Raw genomic sequence first — 22,462 nt, 5'->3', positions numbered from 1 at the left:
AAACAATATGTAAGGACACAATTTACTTGTTTCTGGGGAAAGTTCCTAAGAAGTTTAGTTTCATAGGTTTGGCTATCAGAGGCTATTATCAAAAGTTTATGGTACTTTATTTAAAAAAAAAGTAAAAAAGATAACCTAAAAATTGGGAGAAAAACTTTGGGAATCACATACCTGATAAGAGTCTAATATCCAAAATATACTTAAAAAAAAAAAAAAAACTTCTACAACTTAACAACAACAAAAAAAAAGACAAAACAATAAAATCAAAATATGGGCAAAGGGCTTGAACAGACAGTTCACCAAAAAGGATATTCGAATGGCGAAAGCACATGTAAAGATAACATTCTTAGCCATCAGGGGGATACAAATCAAAACCACAATGAGATACCACCTCATCCTTATTAGAATGGCAACGACCAAAAAAAAAAAAAAGTGTTGGCAAGGGTAAAAAAAAAAACTGGAACCCACATCCATTACTGGTGAGAATGCAAAACAGTACAGCTGCTGTGGAAAACATTTTGGCACTTCCTCAAAAAGTTGAACATAGAACTACCACATGACACAGCAATTCCAATCCTAAGTACATGCCCAGGAGTGAAGGCAGGAACACAAACAAAAACCTGTACACCAGTATTCACTGCAGAACTTTTCACAGTAGCCAAAATGTGGAAACAGCTGTAATGCCCATCAACAGATGAATAGATCTACAAAATATAGTATATACACACAATGGAATACTACTCAGCTACAATGAGAAATGAAGTCCTGATGCAAGCCACTACCTGGATGGACCTTCAAAACATTATGCTGAGTGAAGTATGCCAAAAAAGAAAAAATACTGTATTATCTCACTTACATGAAATAAGCAAATATACAGAAACAAAAGATTATTAGTAGTTCTCACAGGTGGGAGAGAGGCAGAAAGAGGAAGTTTTTGCTTAGGGGGCACTGAGTTTATGTTAGTGGTGGTGGAATGATTTGGAAAAGGATAGTGTGAATGGTTGCACAAACTTAAAAAAGTAATCAATGTCACTGAATTGTACATGCAGAATTATTGAGATGGTGTATATTTTGTTACATACATTTTTACCACAATAAAGAAAAAAAGGTTTATGAAAATTAAGAAAATGCAGAATTTCTTTATCTAAAACTAATTAGCACTTTATTTCATTTTTCAGAACCTAAAAAAAAAAATGCAGTTATTTGACAAAAAAAAAACAAACTATTCTTTGAAAACTCTGTTAATCTTTCTTCTCCTATCATACCAAATGAGCCATCCATTCCATAAATAAAATATTGACTGATATCCACAATATACTGAAAGCTGGAAGCTAATGGCTACTCTTGAAGTCCATGTTCTTCTGCTCTCACCTAAACCTGTTAATATTAGTTGTGCTTGTTCTTCAATTTGGTTGTAGATTTTTATTATAAATTACAGAATTCAATCAGATGTTGTATAAGCTAATGAAATATGATTGCAAAAGGAAAACAACTGCTAGATATGCTTTAGTGGAAATATGCTGCAGCAGAAAAAACTGAGAACAGGGTTTAGGAGATTTTAAGCAAATCCTCTAACATCTTTAGGTCTAAAGTTTTCTATTGGAAATATAAGGAAATTAAACCAGAAGATTTTAAAGGACCTTCAAGTTTTAAACCTTAAATAAAATTTGTTTTAAATTCTACTCCAAAATGTACTGCTCGATTAAGGAATGATAAAGATAGGTTGGTTTACTCATGTACTCAATATTTATTAAGTGTCCACATGGTCCCTATTTATAGGACTATTTTGAAGACACTCTAGAGCAACAATGTGATTAACAGTTGAAAAATATAGCCTAAAATTAAAGCGTTATTGCCTGTAGATTTTAATGTCAATGTGGAAGAGAAATACACGCAGTACAAAACGTATGGAAGGGGCACCGGTGGCGCAATGGATAGGCACATGGCTGCTAACTGAAAGGTCAGTGGTTCAAATTCGTCAGCTGTTCCGTGGGAGGAAAGACCTGGCGATCTGCTCCTGTAAAGATTTACAGTCTAGGAAACCCTACAGGGCAGCTCTACACTGTCCTCTAGGGTTGCTATGAGTCAGAATTAACTCAACGGCACACAATAACAACACAATGTACGGGTATCTTTCTACATGAAAGACCATGAAAATTAGAAGTTCTCTAGTTGCCATTAACTGCTGTCTCCCTCCAATGTGGACTCTTTAATTCTAATAACCAGAAATATGCTTTTAAATGCATACTTACAAAAAAGACCTCTACCTCTACCTCTACATAGCCCTTATTGTCTTCTTGATAAAGTTAGTAATCCCAATTTTTTTGAGCCAGATTTCTGAAAACTAACTCTGCATAATCACTCAAATTCAAATGGAAGGGGAACAGGGAGTTTTATGCTTTTCTTTCCAATACCAATGTCAACTGCACTTCTACTCATAACCCTATTTATAATTCAGTTATAACCACAAGACTTCACAAGTAGTTGCTAAGCAACAGCAACATGCTGAGTTCAAGGCTATTGGAAATCTGGCTCTCTGCCACATGAAAATATTTAACTGAGCCTAGAGCCTCCAGAATTAAAAAAGGAAAGAAAAAGAAAAATACCAAGGAGATTCACTGATAACTACAATAAGCCACCAAGTACTATTAAGCTCTTTTCAAGAGTTCACAGATTTAGATCAAGGACCTTATTCTGTTATTTCCAAATATATACTATATTTCTTTTAAATTTGTTGTCTTTTCTACATTAAGATAAAAAGATTCTGAAAATATTCTTCTGGTAAATAGAAGAAACACAATCAACCCAGTGACTGGTAATGGCATTACAATTGACTCAATAAATACACTGTGCAAAGAACAGCCCTTGGAGAGACTAGGACAACAGTCTGTGGCAATTTACAGTGACTTTCTATATTGGACCTTCAAGGCCAGGAAACAAGAAACTACATATTTCCTTCAAATACCTTTACCCCCATATGCCTAGTTAAATACTAAAAAGAGATAACTTTACTACACCAAACTGCACTACTTTTCAAATCTAAAGATCTCTAATAATTAGGTAAATAAGCATCTAGGATACTTATTAACAACTCCAAAAGGTTAAATTTGAATAAAACGTAATTGCCATTTCTCAGCAGAAACTGAAAAGGCACTGAACATGCTTCAACAGTTATTCACTGATAAAAATTAAAACTAAGGGCCAAAGATTGCTCCTTAAGCTGATAAAGACCACTTAAAACCAACAGGACACTTCATACCTATTGGTAAAACACCACAGACATTTCCATTAAAGACAAGAACAAAGGATTTAAAACTAGAAATGTTGTCCTAGAAATCCTGACCAAGCCAGCTCAAACAGAAAGTGTTAGAAGACACAATGAAGAAAACATTTAATCCAGAACAAGAAAAAGGTATCGAGAATAACATATCTGAAAAAAAAAAATCACTGTTTACTGAAAGGTATTAAAGTACATAAATTAGAGCTATAATGGATTTAAGACTCAATGTGGGAGAGATACCAATTCTTCCTGGATAAAATCTATTAAAAGTAATTCTGATCAAAAGTCTAGATATTTTTATACCATGACAAACTTTTTAATCTGTAAGGAAATTTTTAAAAATAGGGGAAAAAATGAAGATCAAAAGTAATGAAAAATGATGCTTACCGTATGAACCCCCAAAACTATTGCCCTGAGATAATCTTTAAACCTTAAACCAAAAATATTCCCTGAAGTCTTCTTAAAACCAAACAATGGTTTAGCTTCACTAGTAAAGAATGTCTGTCTTCAGCAATATGGTCGTTTAATAACTATATGCGAACAAATTGACAACAGCAACTCCAAAGATTAGATAGAAAACTTGGGGGTAGTGACTTTATGTTAACAGGGGAGGAACAACTCAGAAAATGGTTGCACAACTCTGAAGAATGTAATTAATGTCACTGAATTGCTCATGCAGAAACTGTTGAACTGGTATATGTTTTGCTGTGTATAGTCTAAACAACAACAAAATAATTTAAAAAATGATGACTGCCCTGTCAGATGTGATAGCATACAACAAAGCGAAAAAGAATAAGTATAAAAAGATGAGTGCAGTGATTATGCATAACACAGACAAAAACAATAAAAGAATGTAATGTGTGATATAGAAAGCATCATGAATTATCAAGGAAGAAATGGATCTTGAAATAAATGGTTAATAGATCAAAAGAGCAATTGAGTGTGCATACAAAAGCAAACAGACTAAACAAAATAATGAAAAATCTTTAAAAGGCACAGAAAGTACTACAAGTAATCAGAAATTTTGAGGAATACTTGAAAAAAAAAAAGCAGAACAATATACAATTTTTATCTAGAATAAAAAGGAACACCTATCAGTGAAAAGAACAATTCACAAAAAAATAAACATGAACAGACAATTCATAAAACAATATGAGACATTCAATTTCATCAATGAACAGAAGAAAACAAAACAAAAATATATTTTTACACATCAGGTTGGCAAATATTTAAAGTTAGCAATAACGTACACAAGTAATTAGTCTTATACGTGGTGGTAAAAGAGTTGTCACAACCATTTTCAAAAGCAAATAGGAACTGTGCATCCCTTTGATACCCTGAGGCACTTCGAGGTGTCTATTTTAAGATATACTAACATGTATAAAAAAGAATATATCGGGATGCTTACTGTACCACTGCAATAATGCAAAGAAACATTTCCACCACAAAAAAAATTAAAAAATACTGCAGAACCTGCTAAAGAACACTAAGAAGTTAACAAGAACCTGGTAGATGCCTCTCACGGGCATGAAAAGTGAAAAGATCTCTGAGAAACATTATTAAACTGTGGTACAGTGAATTACTTAACATGGCCCTTCTAGCCAAAGTCTTTGTAACTCCCACCAAATGACTAGATGAGGCTATGCAAATGAGGTGCTTGTGGCCCACCAAGGGGATTGGACAGCTTGCTAATAATGTAAATACGGTAGATGGCAGCCTTGCGGGGGTGGGCCCATGCAAATAAGGCATATGGAAGCCTAATGAGGGAATTAGTCAGTTTTGCTACCCTGTTAGGCTTAAAGGGAGATACAGAGATAAAGAGACAGGAGCTGTGACACAGACGACAGCAAGAGATAGTACCACAGCAGGAGCAAGAGCAAGAAGCAGCAGCAGCAGAGACAGCAGAGCCAGGAGACAGCAGGAGATGGCACTGTGGGTTTCCTAGCCGACAGAGAGAGACAGCTGAGCGCCTTTGGGCCAAGACTTACTGGTGGAGTGGGGTGCCCCCCACGTACTTATTGGAGGAGCTAAAGAGCTTTACAACACTTGCTTAAGCAAGGCAGATGCTAGACCAAGGGCTTAAGAGAGGCCTGCCTGCAAGCACAGCTGAGAAGAGGGGGTCCTCGTTGAAGAACTGTATCCTAAATATTTCCTGATCCTGAACTGTAACCTGTTACTTCCCTAAAAACCCCATAATTGTTAGTACAGTCTGTGAGTTCTATGTGGTCATTGCAACAAATTATCAAACCCAACAAAGAAATACAGTGTGCCATGGGAGGGATGGTTTGTGTCAGAATTGGTAAAAAGGTAGAAGGGTAGAGATATGTTTGACCTCTGCCTTATAGGAATCAGCCTTGGGTTACTGATCTTGACTCTCCTTCCCCTTTTTCAGGTTAGAGGAGATCAGCAGCCTCTGCCATGCCAGTTTTTACCTAAGTGTACAAAGCAGTTACATAACTCTTAGTAATTAAGAATGCAAACACTGGGGCCAGACATACCTTTTTGAACACTGGTGTTACCACTTCGTAGTTAAGTTACCTCTCCAAGATAGTTACCCTTTTCTTCCTTCAATATCCTCATCTATGAAACTGATAGTAATGTCTACCCTCAAGAAATGTTATGGGGATTAAATGAGATAATAAATTGAAAGTACCCAGACACAGTAACAGAGTCCCTTGGTAGTACAAATGGTTAAAGTGCTCAGTTGTTAACCAAAAGGTTGGGAAATGCCTCAGAAGAAATGCCTGGCAATCTACTGCCAAAAAGCCATTGAAAGCCCCATGGAGCACAGCTCTACTCTGATACATATGGGGTCACCATGAGTCTAAACCTTTTCTTCAAGATACAGTAAAAAAACATTTATATAGTAAGCCATCGATAAATATGTTCCCCATTTTAATGCCACTATGTTTTAAAACACAAAATAACGCACCTCTAAACACTTATGTAAGCATGAAAACGGTATTTTTAAATCTAGATGGATTAAAGCTAAGTTAATTACAGCAGTTCACTTCAGAAGAGACAATGGACTAGCAAGTACAGACTTTACCTAGACCTAATAGGACAGTTAGAATTTTCACAATGAAAACACATGCATGTAATTTATATTTGAACAGTTTAACTTATCTGATACCCCTCTCTCTTCCATGCTAGTCTTAAGCCAGGACAGCAATGACATTTATGAATGTGGCTAGGTAGCAACATACACAATAATAAGCCCCAGAAGAAACAGGGAGGCTACCATCCAAAAAACAAATTACCAGCATATTCCATATTCAGCAAATACCTCTCCCAGTCCTCACAATTACCTGAGTCAGTGTCCATCCACCTAAAATAGTAAATCTCAGATATAAAAATGAGTACAATCAAAACACCAAAAAAAAAAAAAAAAAAAGAGTAGGTGCCAAAACCTACAAACAAAAAAAAGATCTAATTAGTAGAAATTTTAAAACATATTTATTAATATTCTAAAAGTGTATCAAATGTTTTCACATCCATAGAACAAACAGATTGGAAATCTTGGTAATTCAAAATAAAAGCTGCCTGGACACAACTGAAGTAACCTAGTTAATCAAGACCATATGTTCTCTCAGAATGGTATACAAAGGAAAAATAGAAAAGTTAAGAAACATGGGGGTAACCCCAGAAGCAACAACTTTCACTAAAGAGAAATATTAGAAAAAGAGAGCTGAAGAAAAAAAGAGGAAAGAAAATAAGAAAAAAATTCACACAACTGAAAAAATGCACAAGTTTTCCAACCGAAAAGTCCTACTGAAATACCAAAGTAGGCTAAATTAAAACAAGCAAAAAAAAAAAAATTTTTTTGACACCTAGATGCATTGTGATGAAATTTCAGAGAACCAATGTAAGAAAACACTAGTAATTACGATAGGGTGAAAAATAATCTGCCTACAAAGGAATAAGAATTAAACTGGCATCAGACTTGTCATCAGCAATACTAAATGCTAAAAGAAAACAATACCTTCAAAGTTCAGGGGAGAAGTTAGTTTTATAACTTCTATTGCCAGACAAACTACCAATTAACAAGGATGGAGAAATACAGATATTATTTCTGAGCATGGCCGAAGAAATAAGACTATTGCTAAAATAATTACATGAAGATAGGCTACAGGTACAAGGCAGCCAAAGACCCTGAGAAAGAAGTGAGATAAGGGAAAACAGTGATGCTCCAAGAAACGTAAAACTCACAGGAAGGTTTAAATAATTAATGATCCATTATCTCTAAAATAAATATTCTGAAACTAAAACCCCAGATAATTACAGAATGGAAGCTAGTGGATTCAGGGTTTGCAGAATATGGGCAGAAAAAGCAACCAAACTAACAAAAACTACCAAACAAAAAAGACCCAGTGCCTTTCAAACTAGGTAAAACACCACCAAAAAAATACTGTTAGATATGTGTTTTAAACAAGAGATAGGCCTACAACAAAATACCATAGGAAGGTTGAAAATTAAGGAATAGAAAACACAACACTAACCAAATGTTAACAACAAAGGCAAGTAGGTATACATAAAACCTATAAATAACATATGAACAAGAAATCAGAGTGAAACCCTAGTAATGTGACAAAAAAATTACTTTCTGTTCATAAAAGGTATAATCCACTAGAAACATATACCTTTGGTGTACCTAATAATAATAACTTCAAATCACATAAAGCAAAAACAGGTTAAATTTTTTCAGAAGAAACTAATAAATCTACAAATAGAGATACACACCCCTTTCTAAAATCTATAGATGAACAAAACAATTAAGAATACATTTCCCAATTAACATGTTAGAATAATAGAAAAGTAAATAGAAATACATTATGGATTGAATTGTGTCCCCCCAAAAAGTTATGTTCCAGTCCTAACGCCTGCACCTGGGAATGTGACACCCTGCTGTTTGGTATTAGGGGTTATCTTTTGTTAATTAGTTCATACCAGAGTAGGTGGATTCTAAACCTAATCACTTCTGAAAGGTGTGTTATAAAAACAGAATAGAGGCACACGCATGCACACACACACACACACACACAAGGGGAAGACAGATGCTGTGTAAGCACCTATCGACAAGCAAAGGAATGACAAGGAACGTCAAGGAGTTCCAGGACTACTCACAGGGAAGGACCCTCCTCTAAAACTGATCCCCTGATTTGGACTTAAAGCTTCCAAAACTTTAGGATAATAAATTTCTGTTCTTTGAAGGCACCCATTCACGCTAATTTTTGTTATCGCAACACTAGGTAACTGAGACAAATTGTATACCCAGCAAATGCAGAATATGTGCTTTTTTTTCATGAATACATCTAACATACATTAATGTTGACTGTGTAGTGGCAACGAAATCTTAATAAAGAGAAAATCAGTAGTCAAATAACAACAAAGCACAAAGAGAATACAAGTATTCAACCAAAGTGATACTCAAGAGGGAAACTGATAGCCTTAAATGCAAACACTAATTTAAAAACATGACACAAATTCAAAGCATAAGTAAAGAAGGGCAATTATAAACCCAAAGAATGAACTAAAATAAGGAGAAAATTATGACAGAACGATCAATAAAACAGGAAGCAATAATGAAACCAAAAGTGAGTTCTCTTTGATAAGACTAATAAAGTGGAAGAATATAACAAGGAGGATCAAGAGAAAAGCATAATAAGCAATATTAGAAATTATAAACAAGACACATCTACAAATACAAGGTAACATACTTGATTCAAATACTCAAATATATTCAAGCTTATCATGAGAACATGTGAAAAAAGCCTGAGGAATTTTAACTTATCTCAAACTCAACAAAATTTAACAGTGTGAGGTGGATGCCAAAAATGTTAATGCAAAGTTACACTGCAGAACAGAAATATACAGAAGGGGGATAATTTTAGAGTATTATGTTTAGCTCTTAGCATCATAAACTAGGACTTCTTCAAACCGTTGGACAAACAAGAGGGTGATCATGCTGAAGAATCATCTGGAAAATGTGTTGCATGAACAATGTTTGGAAAATGGAAGATATTTAGTCTAGAAAACCCAAAGGAATGTTAATGACTTAAATACTGCAGATTTGTCATGTAAAAGAGATAAGGATACAGACACAGAGAGACAGACAGACACAAGGTCAGACTGGACGGCAAAAATAAAATCAATGAAATGCAGGCTTTTATCTTAAAATCAACAAATGTCACATTTGTTCAGATGCCCAACAAAAGAAGGAACTACTTTGTGAAATTAGATTCCTCTTTTCTCATTAGAAATGTTGAAGGAGAAACTAGATTATTACCTGCCAGCAATACTAAACAGTAGATTCCCATGCAAAGTGTGACTTTAGAATTATCTGACCACTTAGGTACATTTAACTTCCAGGACTCTGTGATTCTACACTGTTTGCTAAATAAATTTTGCGGCCTAAGAGGAACAAAAACTAAAAACTCGAGCTTTTATCCTTAAAATTTCATATGATTCACATTTGGGATCAATAGTATCAAATATTATACACCTTTATCCTTATATATTTTATCTTTGTCTTCCATGCTTCCTTTAAGGTTTGTCTATACACACAGAAGACTCCTCTGTCCTGCTTTCTCTCATCTTTCTTTGCCATGACCCTCAAATCTAACAGCATTCAATAAATTCCTCAGTTTGGGTCTAATAACTCCTTGCTTCTTTTTCTATATACAAAAGTCAGTCAGTGGGTTTCAACTATTTTCCCAATCCCAAACAGTACAATGGCTCAAGAGGAGTTTGAAAATATTTCCCAACCAGTTGGTCCTCCACAAGAAGAGAAACATGACCTTCTCCCCATCTAACCTCAAACACATTAATAAAAGTTGATTTCTTTCAACCATTACCATTTCTCAAATTCTAGTGATACTGTTTACCTAGCATGAAATACACACACATACAAACATAAATCGTTACTTCACTAATACATATATTAAAATTTTTTTTTAAAAAAAAAAAAGGTCTCCAAGCTATACTATCAAAAAGCATCCAGGAACAGTTCATGCTCCTGAAACATGAGCATTTATGGCTTCTATCACAGCTGGCCTCCAGTTTTCAAGTACCCAACCAGCCATGTAGTAATAAATGATCAATTCCCTTTCAGAATTTAGAGAACTGGAAGTCCCACTTAAAACTAACACTATTAATTGAAGAGCCTGCTGTTTAACTTCTAGAAAGAGAGGCAGAAGAGCAGAGAACTGCCTAACGTAATTCCTTTCCTCCTCCACTTCCCTTAGCTAACCTTACTACTACTCTCTTCCTACTTACTCACCTCCATACGCCCAGCCCTCAAAAACTATTCCATCAAAGAATCAGTAATATATTTAATCTCTCACCTTATGGATATTAATACACAGACTGGCATTTCTTTGTAAGTATATATCTTCATATTTTTACAGTAATGTTTATATGATCTTTATTTTATATAGTTCTGTATTTTTATCTTAATGGAATTTTATTTTTATTTATGAAGTATTTCAGGTACACAAAAAGAGAATAATGTAACACATGCCTATGCACTCTTCATCCAGTTTGAGAAATAAAACATTAGATTCAATGAAATTTTTAATTAACACATTCATTTTAACTTTAGACTCTTAAATTCACTTTATTAAAATGATGATAAATTTAAAATATGTGGCTACGGAAAGGATAAAGGTGGAATTGGAAAACTTGATCATGTTACATGTATAAAGATGCATTATCTATTTTAATGAGCCAAATGTGAAAACATGAGCAGTTTGGTTTTTAATGGTGAACTCAAAGTGGTATATTTACACTAAAACTTTATAGTTATATAAGGTCACAAAACGTCATCTCTCTGCATGTATCACTTGGTGTCCCTGTAACTGAGAACACAGTTAACAGAAAATAACGAAGAGATATAAAACTCATTTCTATGTAATGTGAGTATATTGTATACATATATGAAGCCCACTGTTGGTTTGTTTTAACTCAAACCTCAGGAGGTGTTGAAAAAATGAAAATCATATTTTTTAAAAGACCAAATCCAAACGCGGCATTCAAATTCTCCTGATAATTAACATTAAACAGACTACCAATCCTGGTATTTACGGAACTAAAAACAAAAAACTTTCCAATGTTAAGTAGCCTGGGGGACAAGGGGGTGAGGGGTTTGACAGAAAAAGGACCTGAATATCTTTCTTACCTGTGGGCAGCTTGATTATGTGAAAAGGACTTCCTCTTCAATAAACCACTGCTACTTAGTTCATTTGCATAAACACTAAAAGCTAAGCAGACTTCTAGGTCAGTCTTCTTTACTCTAAATTTTTAAATTCCTTGTTTGGTTCATATTCATGAAAAAACAGGAATACAGTAGGTAGGCTACATATTACATTTCCTTTCAACCAGTTCACATCTGTGGTGTAGTTTGTGCAGCAAACATCCCATTAACCACAAAAGCCAAAAACGTCAGACAGTACAGAACACACAAAGTACATCTTCCAAATCACTGTTCCAAGTGAAGAAGCCTAGAATAAGACTTTTTTGTACTGCCTTCTATGCTGCCAACTATTATTAGGTCTGCTGCAACTGTGTGCAGTTAAATACCTCCCACATGTTACCCAATAGTATCAACAGGCATAAATCTATAAATGCAGAACTAAAAGCTTTAAAGATTTATAGCTTCTCACTACCCCACATTTTCATTGTCAAATGTGCAAGTCTCACTACTCCTTTTCTATTGCATCAACTGTTCTTTCAGTCCAAAAGGCTGAATTCTTATACATTCCAAACAAAAAATCCACGACACATATTATTTGCTGCCCTTGCACAGCCAGACTGCAGTTCCAGCTAGCTGGCGCCAGTAAGAACAATTTACATAAAGCAGTCCTCATTTCTTGACCAAACTAAAGAAGGAGAATATTGCTAAGAAAACCCTCCCCATTTGTTCCCCAACAGGCACTGACTGGTTCTAGAATATATCTAGTTATCTGTTTAGTAATAACTCAATTCTAGGTAATAAAAGAAAACTTATTATATAACTGATATTCTACACGCCCCCACAAAATATTTTTAACCCCCAGAGATATTCACAAGCCTTAGTTTACTTTTTTATATTATTACTTAAGTTCAATTGTTGCTATTTTTAACAATCATTAAATATAAATTATAATTCACACAACCTAAAACCTATTGTTGTTGTACTCTACAGATACCTGTCAAATTTTTTTAACTGATCAATCAAATATTAAATGACCATTAGATAGACTTATTCTTAGAACCACACTGTTTTACATTTTACCAAATAATAAGACTTATGCATCTTCAGGTATATTATGACGGCTAAATAATTCAACACATGAAATAATTCAACACATTTACCACTACAACACGTTTAATAATAGTTAATATTACTAAAGCATGCACTCAGTATCAAAACCAAGACATGTTAACAAATACCTATCCAAGAACATATTTTGTCAGTGGGGCATTTTTCCTGTATTGTTTTTATTGGCTAAATATGACTGGGCAAAAGTTGAGTCGCTATTAACAAAGTCCTTTGCTTAAATTTGTTTTAAATAGTTATTTTATGGCCTACTACTACATAATTCTGCATTTTCACTTATTAAGAGTATAAAAAAAAACAAAAACCAAACCCAGTGCCATCAAGTCGATTCCGACTCAGAGTGAACCTATGAGATGATGATTAAGAGTATAAAAAAAAAATTTTTTTTTTTTTTAGATATACTAAATTTAATATTCAATTAACTCTCCAGGAAACAGTTTAGTGCCACATCTAAAAAGGTAATAAAATGAAGAGAAGTACTTCATATGCTAACTAGGGGGTTTCTAAATATGGTCCTTATTTTTAAATCTTATTTTAGCTGTCCTAAAGCATTTTTTTTTTTTAAAGCATAGTTCCTAAGTTACCCCTATTACAAATAAAGATAATGAGGCTCTAAGCAAGGGGAATGACAGTTATCATCTGTCAATAGGGAGTGGTAGGCTTCTAATATGTGGATAATCATAAATGTTTCTAGGTTATCTTCAATAAGCAATAATTGTTTTTCTCAAACAACTATATTCTATTCTCAGGATCTGTGTCCTACCATCAGCAGACGAAGGGACAGGAAAAAATATAACATCGTGTAATTTCTTGTAGTATACACAAGCAACACTTGCTAAGAGGAAAGGTCTGATACGAAAAGAGCTTTCTAAGTACTATATGTTGATCATAAAATCTCGGAGTTTGAATGAGAGACCTTAGAAATCATTGTATCCCTTCCAGTTTTAATTTTTAGATAGTTCCTCTATCTTTCCAATTTTAGTTTCAACTTTATCTAAATCTTTGAATAAAAGTACTTGATAATCAAGGGATCTAAAATAATTTAGTCAAGCATAAAATATAATGTAGGTAGCAAGTATTTCAATACTATGTTTTTAAAACTAAATAAGTTAAACGATCACTTCACAGTGAATTAATCATAACAAGCTCAAATTCTCTACACAATCTGCTTACTGAGATGCCAACAAGGGAAGTCGTTGATCTAATTTACTTGTTCTCAAACAAATAGGGTAAGAGACCAGTGTTTTATTCCAATCCATTACAGATCAATATTTCCATAAAATGAAATGAAAATGGACCACTTGATCCTGGACATAGTACGAGAAAAATGTAGAACAAAAATCAAATTCACAAAAGTAAAGACTAGACTTACCTGTCTGATAGAGGCTGGAGGAACCCCCAAGACTATGGCCCCTGGACACCCTGCTAACTCAGAACTGAAGCCACTCCCGAAAGGAAAAGAGGAATACATTGCAGGGGCTGCAATCGATGTCACCAAATTATGTGCGTATAATTTTTTTTTAATGAAAAACTAATTTGCATGATAAACTTTCACCTAAAACACAGTAAAATTTTTAAGAGATAGATTACTTGAAAAATGAAATGAAAAAGAAGGCATACAAAATACAAGCCTTGATTTTTTCGTTATTTAATTCAACTAACATAAAATTACTTCAGCAAATTGATATAAAAATTTCTAGACATTCTCAATTTCAGCTCTTATCTCCTGGAGGAACAGGAACAAATAGTCCCTGAACAGACCTATGGACCACATTTTGAGTACTGCTCATCTAGCTCTTGTCTAGTCTACCCCATCTACCGAGTCTCCAATCTCTTAGTGTTTGTAACCTTCTCATATTTATCAATTTCCCCTCCTCCCAAAATAAGCTCCATAAGGGCAGGGATCTTCTATGCCAAGCATCAAAACAGTGCCTGGCAATTAATGGGTGCATAATGAATATACGTTAGATTTGTTGAATCAATTGATCGATTCAGTCCATTTTTGCTTTTAGTCTATCATACTGTCGTAGCACAAGTAAGAATTCTTATTTTGTCCCCTTTGAGCTCTTTGAAGTCTTCACTCTGAGATTCACTCAGCTGCTAACCAAAAGGCCCGTGGTTTGAACCCACGAGTTGCTCCACGAAAGAAAGTAGCAGCAATCAGCTTCCATAAAGATTATAGCACTGGAAAACCCATGGGGCAGTTCTACTCTCACATTGGGTCATTATGAGTCCAAGTCACTGGGTTATTGTGCAGGAGTGGCCGATGAAAGCATCAATAAAAGCCTAGAACACAAAGGCTCAGAGCTTCCTATTGTCAAGAATACCTGTTTTCTAGATGGTAGTGCATTCCTTGAGGTATGGAAGCTCCATGTTAGGAAGCCTCCCAGATCTCCCCATCCTATGCTTCTGTTTGTATCCTTTTTTACTACAGTAAATCTGTAGTTGTAAGTAGGATATATTTCCTGCGAATTGTTCCAGTGAATTATCAAACCCAAAGAGTAAGAGCCAACAGGTCAGAAGGTTGGGGTGGCATGTGGACTCTCCAAATTTTTGCAGCTGGCATCTGCTTCTTTGGCAGTCTGAAGGACCGATTTGTCCTTTTAACTTGTGAGTTCAGACCTAAGTACAGGTGGCCACGGTCAGAGAGAGAGAGAGGACAGACAGTGCCACTGTTGTGGTGGGGGCAGAGCGGTGACAGAGAGAATGGAAAAGTGGGAATGTGAGGACTGAATCAACCTCCACATTTTGGGGACTAGATTCATGCTGAGCTTTACGGCACAGACCCAGTAGTACAGACGTGAATATATAATATCGTTTAGCGGCTATAGTGATATTAGTTAGTACTTCTTGTTTCTTAAACACAAGCTGTATGAGAAATTTCCTATACTTTTTAAATATACCACATTCCCTGATCTAGTCACACTTGACAAAGTAATTGACATCTGAGAAGCAAATGAACTGGAAAACATTTAAATACCATTGGAAAAACTAGCATGCCAGATACTTGTGAAGTATTTCATAGTACTATTCACAAATACTACGCAAATTGAATCAGAGCATATCCCTGCCAAAAAGATAGGAATTTTTCCCCCATTTTATAAATTATGTTTAACAGTCAGAAAATGGAATGAATTGCCAATATGAGAAAAAGGTGGTCAAAACTGAATTCAAATTCAGGATTCAATACTGTGTGCACCATCCCAAAATTTCCCTTACAGTCTTATGCTAATGATATGGCTTACGAAAAAGACTATTACATAAGGTAAACAAATGAGAACAAGAAGTGACCAAAACAATACCATAAACCCACAATTATTCAGCTCGCAGATTTATTGTGTTCTCAATTATCCAGCATAATAGCTAACCTGGAATTCTGCATAGAAAACTTGAAAATTGTCACCAATCTCAAAAGTAATAATACCAGAGAGGTCTAGTTTATGCTTATAGTTGCAAAAATGCAACATAATACAAAAGAATTAGCAATAATATTCTTTCTAACAATACCATGTTGGGGTTTCCCCATGTACAAGTGATAGTTAATGACGTTATCTTGTGAGGCAGGAAATTTTTGAGTCAGCAATAGAAGAAAAAGAGTAATCACTAAAATATCCCAGAGGTCCTTCTCTGAAGGCCAACATAAATTGGTCGATAATTTTAATCTAATCAGTTTTCCTCCAGCACTGAAGACCACCAAACCAAGGAAGTGGCTTGCATTGTATGAAATCGTAAGACTCTTAATGGCTGGGGTTCTACAAATAAGGGAACCAGATTCTGGCACTCTTATAAAAGATTATACACCCTCTGCTCACTTATCAACATGTTTAGGTTCCAAAGACCAGGCTGTTATGCAAAATCGGTGTTATGCAAAAATAGGGACTAACCACATCAGATCACAAAATGGAGGATGACTACATCCTTACAAAATTGGCAGATTACATCATCACATAACTACCAGATTATATCATTATATAACTCTCAAATTACATCATGATTTAACTGCCAACCACTGAGAATCATGGCCCAGCCAGGCTGACACATAACCTTAACCATAAAAGCCAGTATTACTCTCGCCTCACACCTCAGCATTCATTACTGTTCATTACTGCCAGACGTACATTGTTAATGCACAAAATAGTCAGATAATAGATATTTACTATTGTCATAAATGCGAAATGTCAGATAATGAGATTGCCAGTAAGTGAGAAGAAGATGTAATTATCATGTTATCTCGTTTCAAAATTCTGTTTACATCAAAACAGCATAATTCCTCTTTTTATTAAATGCACTTGTCATGGATTGAATTATGTCCCCCAAAAATATGTGTCAACTTGGCTAGGCCGTGATTCCCAGTATCGTGTAACCACAAATCCTCCATTTTGTAATGTGTTGTAAATTCTGACCTCTGTGTGTTAATGAGGCTGGAATTAGGTTACGTTAATAAGAATTAGGTTGTTTGTTATGTTAATGAAGCAGGGTTAGAGTGAGATGCATCACCCTTGCTCAGGTCATCTCCCTCACCCTTGCGAGTGAACACCCTTGCTTGAGTCACACCTGTTATCTTACATGTGATGGAAGTAGAGAGAAGCAGAGAGAGAGGGACCTAATTACCACCAAAAAAGAGCTGGAAGCAGGATGTGCCCTTGGACCAGCAGTTTCTGTGCTGAGAGCCTCCTAGACACAGGAGACAGGGTGAGAAAGCCTTCCCCTAGAACTTGCGCCCTGAATTCTAACTCCTAACCTCCTAAACTGTAAGAGAATAAACTTCTTAAAGTCATATCTGTTACAGCTGCACTAGATAACTAGAACACCACTTATAAGTAAATGCTATAAATTTAAGCTTATAAAATAATTTTTCATTTTTAGTTGCCATGGAGTTGGCTCCAACTTATGGCAACCTTACGTATAACAGAACGAAACACTGCCCAGTCCTGGGCCACCTCCACGATCTTTCATATGTTTGAGCCCATTGTTGCAGCTATTGTGCCAAATCCATATCATTGAGAATTTCCCTCATTTTCACTGGATACAGTAACACATTTCTCCCTTTTATATACTGGGGTCCCATATACAAATTAATTTGAGAAACCATGTATTAAAAACTAGAATCCTCCCTCAAGATAGTGAGTTGTTCATACAATTAGAGGCATGAGGGAAATAAGACGATTAAGGACACAGCACATTCATGTTCCAATGTCATGGTACTCCAGGCCAGAACCTTGTCAAAAGAAATGCAGGACAGAATTTTTTGTCAAATTGAATTTTTTTTTTCTCTTTTAGGGACAAGAACATGTGACCAGATTTGCATAAATTAATGTTTAGATTATAAAAACCCACTATACCACATAAAATATTCCTACTAAATTTCCAATGTAATACGTTTATAAAAGTGAAGTTAAGTGATAAAGATGTTGATGAAACAGATAAATACTGAATGGCTTTTTAGCCAACTGAACAATTAAGCTAGGAAAAATAACTTTTATTTCCTTTTAAACCTCAAAAACAAGTTGAAGAAACATAAGTTTGCATCAAAACAATAATTTTAAACTATAAACAACACACTCGGCTGCCAACTGAAAGGTTGGAGGCTCAAGTCCACTCAGAGGTACCTGTTACGGATTGAGTTGTGTCCCCCAAAAATATATGTCAACTTGGCTAGGCCAAGATTCCCAGTATTGTGTGACTATCCACCATTTTGTCATCTGATGTGATTTTCCTATGTGTTGTAAATCCTACCTCTGTGATGTCAATTAGGCTGGATTAGAGGCAGTTATGTTAATGAGGCAGGACTCAATCTACAAGATTAGGTTGTGTTTTAAGTCAATCCCTTTCTAGATACAAAAGAGAAGTGCAAGCAGAGAGACATGGGGAACCTCATACTACCAAGAAACAAGAGGCAGAATAGTGCGTCCTTTGGACCTGGGTTCCCTGCACGGAGAAGCTCCTCAACCGCGTAAAATTGATGAAAAGAACCTTCCCCCAGGTTGACAGAGAGAGAAAGCCTTCCCCTGGAGTTGGCATCCTGAATTCAGACTTCTAGCCTCCTAGACTGTGAGGGAATAATTTTTTCTTTGTGAAAGCCATCCACCAGTGGAATTTCTGTTAAAGCAGCACTAAATAACTATGACAGTACCTCATAAGAAAGGCCTAGAAATTTACTTCCAAAAAATCAGTTACTGAAAACCTTAAGGAGCACAGTTCTACTCTGACACACATGAGGTCACCACGAAGTGGAATTTACTCTACAGCAATTGAGTTTTAATGCATGAAAATCAAAAAACATCATAAAGGAAATACACTCTAAAATACTTTTCAAACTGAATTTCCCAGTATCTTAGCAATTAAGTGCTACAAATAAGGAAACTAGATCCTGACACTCATATAAGATTACGATTAACATATATGACCTCTTGTTTCAAAATTTTGTTTACATCAAGTCATTGTTCTCATTTTATTACATACACTTGTAATAAGAAAGTATTATAAATTCAAGATTATAAATGAAGTACACACCAATAAAATGCCACGTTTATCCCTTTTACATACTAGGGACTCACGTAAGAATTTACAAAACCTTGCTGTATTAAAAAGTTCAAAACTTATTTTTCTATGCTATATTTAAAAAATTAGTCAGGGATATATTCAAAATACTCTGACAAAGTCACGGAAGCGTACTGTACCATTTCAAAAAAAATGTAATGAGTACTACAATTTAAACATGAGTGCTTAAGGAATAACTGTTCTGAAGTGAAAGCGCAAGGTACCAACTGGGAGAGCATCTTCAGAAACTTATATATTTGACAAGAAACTAATAACCAAAATACATATAGCACTCTGACAACTTAACAACAAAAAGACAAGTAGCTCAATCATAAAATGGGCAAACAATATGAATAGACATTTCACCAAAGAGGATATTCAAATGTCCACCAAACGCATGAAAAGATGCTCAGCAACTAGCCACCAGAGAGATGCAAATCAAAACCACAATGTGATACCATTTCTGTCCCACTAGAATGGCTAAGACTAAAAATAAAAACAGAAAATAACAAATGTTGGTGAGGATGTAGGGAAATTGGAGCCCTTATGCATTGCTGGTAGGAATGCAAAATGGTAGAGCCTTTGTGGAAAACTGTGTAGCGGGTTTCTCAAAAAGCTAAAAATAAAACTACAACATGACCCAGTAATTCCACTCCTAGGTATACACACACAAGTCTTGAAAGCAAAGACTCAAAAAGAGACTTGTACACCAATGTTCATTGCAGCACTATTCACAATAGCCAAAAGGTTGAAACAACCTGTCTTTGTCATCTAGTGCTGCTATAATAGAAATACCACAAGTGGATGGCTTTAACAGGGCAAAATTTATTTTCTTAGTCTAGTAGGATACAAGTCCAAATTCAGGGTGCCAGCTCCAGGGAAAGGCTTTCTCTCTCTGTCAGCTCTGGAGGAAGGTCCTCCTCATCAATCTTCCCCTGGACTAGGAGCTTCTTCACACAGGAACCCCAGGTCCAAAGGACACGCTCTGCTCCCAGCACTGCTTTCTTGGTGGTATGAGGTCCCCAACTCTCTAGTTGCTTCCCTTTCCTTTTATCTCTTGTAAGATAAAAGGTGGCACAGGCCACACCGTAGGGAAACTCCCTTTATCAGGGATGTGACCTGAGCAAGGGTGTTACATTCCACCCTAATCCTCTTTAAACCACATGCATAGATTATGACTTATAACATACAGGAAAATGACAAAATGGAGGGCAACCACACAATATTGGGAATCAAGGCCTAACCAAGTTGACATGTATTTTCGGGGGACACAACTCAATCCATGACACAACCTAAATGACCATTAACAGATAAATGGATAAACAAAATGGGGTACATACATACAATGGAATACTACTGAGCAAGTAGGAGAAATGAAGTCTTGATACCTGCTACAATATGGATGGAGCTTGAAGACAGTATGCTGAGCAAAATAAGCCAACCCCAAAAGGACAAATATTATATGACCCCACTTATATAAACCAACAAGAAAAAGCAAATGTATAGAGACCAAAGTTTATTAGTCGTTAGCACGGGCAGGGGAGAGGGGAAAAAGAGGTGTTAACGGTGATGAAAAAATCACATTAAGGGTAGGGTTGTACAGGGGATTATTTTAATTGCTGTAAATAAGTTGTACACCTTTAAAAAGTTGAATTGGCAAAAGCTGTGTGATAGATTTATTTACAACAATGACAATTAAAAAAAGAGTAGCTGCTGAGGCTACTTTTGTACCATCAAACACCTCATAGGATTTGGCTCCTTGGTTTGGAGGTTTAGGGTCATGGTTTCATAGGACATCTCGTTAATTAGACTAATAATGTGTTTAGTCCTTATCTTCTACCACCTAGTTTGCTGCATAGTGCCTGGGGTCTTAAGACCTCGCAAGCAGCCATCCAAGGCACATCAATTGGTTTCTATTCACCTAGAAAAAGGAGAGTCAGGAACAAGAGGAGGATATGGAATGTGTGGCTAACTGCCTCCATCAACAACTGCCTCCTTTGCCATTAGACCAAAAGAAGAACTGGATGGTACCTGCCTACCATCACCGAACATTTTGAACAAAGGTCCTATAAACAGAATCTCTGATCAAAAGGGGGAAAATGCAGAATAGAATTTCAAATTCTCATGGACTCCAGGCTTCCTGAAGCCATGAAAGTTGGATGAACCCCGGGGACTATTGCCCTGAGAGAATCTTTAAACCTTAAACCAAAAATAGCCCCTGAAGTCATTCTAAAACCAAACAATAGTATAGCTTAACCAGTTAAAAAAAATCTGCCTTGAGCATTATGCTCTTTTAAGAACGATCTATATGAGATCAAATTGACAAGAGCAACTCCAAAGATTAGACAGGAAGCTTAAGGGGCAATCAGTTTATATTACTGAGCAAAGAACAGCTCAGAAAAGCAGGGTGAGAATTGTTGCATGACTCAAAGAATGTAACCTATGTCACTAAATCGTACATGTAGAAACTGTTGAATCAATATATGCTTTGGTGTATATATTCTCAACAACAACAAACCAAATAAAATTTAGAAAACAAAAGCATAACTGTTCTGCTTTCTGGAATATTATGTTAACATTAATTTCATTCTCCCACCTTTCTGGGTAACTGTGGAATTATAATATCTCAATTAATGTTTCTAATCCAGGACAACGTTCAGAAAGCTTCTGGAAAATTCTGAAACTAAAATTATGAAATCACTAAGCTGTATTACTTTTAAATACATAAGTTTCAACTAAAACTGAAGTGAATATCAACAACTAGTATCACTTAAGTAACTAAATTCAGTTCTATGTTGTTGTATTAGAATACATTAGTTATAAACAAAAGAGGTATCCAGGCTTAGAATATGTGAACTTATTTATAAATTCAAAATCTGAGTCTGAATGCCAATTTAAGCAAAAAGTAATTAAAATTAAAAGTTAAGCACCATTAAAAATGTGAGAGTTGGATGGCCAAGGTAGGAAGCAGGATTAGAAAGAACTGGAACCATAGCACAAAAAAAGTCTTACAGCATTTTAACATACTTTCTGTGTTAACTACAATTTATATCTACAGAATTAACATTCTTCCCAGGAAATTATCAAGTAACACCTTCAAACATAACAAATCAACAACAAACCAGCCCTGACCCATGAAAAAAACAAGGAAAAAAAAAATCACATTCTTCCTGTCAAAAAATGCTTATTTATGGCTTCTTCAAAAAAATTCTATTCAGATGTTATATTATTTTAATTTCTACAAATAATAATACCAAAAAACTAAAACATTCAACACAAAAGGAAAATTAAGTTAAAAATAAGGCCAGAAAAGCATTAGTGTGGTG

At 35.3% G+C, this 22,462-nt stretch overlaps 1 protein-coding gene across 4 annotated transcripts in view; it reads right to left on the bottom strand.

The window, feature by feature from the left end:
- The window catches only part of ATF7IP (activating transcription factor 7 interacting protein), a 120,139-nt gene that overhangs the window by 76,366 nt on the left and 21,311 nt on the right, over window positions 1-22,462 (bottom strand). Inside the window, exon 1 of one of the 4 annotated variants that reach the window (XM_049882532.1) lies at window positions 11,457-11,507. The exons of the other annotated variants lie outside the window; for them this stretch is intronic. The gene's annotated coding sequence lies outside the window, so the exon portion shown is untranslated. Of the gene's footprint in view, window positions 1-11,456; window positions 11,508-22,462 lie in introns of those variants that run through there. 4 annotated transcript variants of the gene reach the window in all.

The sequence above is a fragment of the Elephas maximus genome, chromosome 4 (genome assembly GCF_024166365.1).
Source record: "Elephas maximus indicus isolate mEleMax1 chromosome 4, mEleMax1 primary haplotype, whole genome shotgun sequence".
Classification (NCBI taxonomy): Eukaryota; Metazoa; Chordata; class Mammalia; order Proboscidea; family Elephantidae; genus Elephas; species Elephas maximus.
This window is presented reverse-complemented; position numbering and strand designations above follow the sequence as displayed.